This window comes from Pagrus major, chromosome 13, assembly GCF_040436345.1.
Source record: "Pagrus major chromosome 13, Pma_NU_1.0".
Lineage (NCBI taxonomy): Eukaryota > Metazoa > Chordata > Actinopteri > Spariformes > Sparidae > Pagrus > Pagrus major.
This window is the reverse complement of record NC_133227.1, coordinates 19,094,358-19,095,000: the sequence shown is the minus strand read 5'-3', so window position 1 is coordinate 19,095,000 and position 643 is coordinate 19,094,358.

Sequence of the window (643 nt, the reverse complement as noted above, 5' to 3'; positions counted from 1 at the left end):
ATTGCAGCAGTGAAACCTACTATACAGCTGAGTTCATTGATTTTCATCTTAATCCGCTCTCGACGAAGCACATGATAAGAGAAAAACCTAGAAAAACGCACACACTCTTTTGGTAAAACACTTTGTAGAACACGACTGGTCTTCACTTACCACAACAGTATTACAGTGTAATCCAAGATGGTCCACAGCCCAGAGAAGGAAAATAGATACAATATAAATATTTACTTTAAAGGCATAAATATGGTTATTTTGTTAAGAAGCATCAATATGTTTTTGGATTAAATGCATTCATTTCATTAAGAGCCACTTAAAGTAACACTAGGTAGTTTGGACTCATTACTACCCCCAGCTGGTTGAGAAGCGCAATTATCTGTTACCAGTGTCGTAAATACTGTTGCTGTATGAGCATCCCTGGGGAAAATGAATACACGTGAATTTGTTGACGGAGCGGGCGAATCACGAAATCGTCTGAAAAAATGAATGAATGAAATGAATGTGTTCAGTAACATCTGAAAATATAACTATGTTTTTGGGAGTTACCGAATACAATCGCAAGTTCACATTGTGTTTGGTGTAATAACTACAACCAACTCGGTACGACAACAGTAAGTAGCCTGCTAACGTTACCGATAACAACAATAGC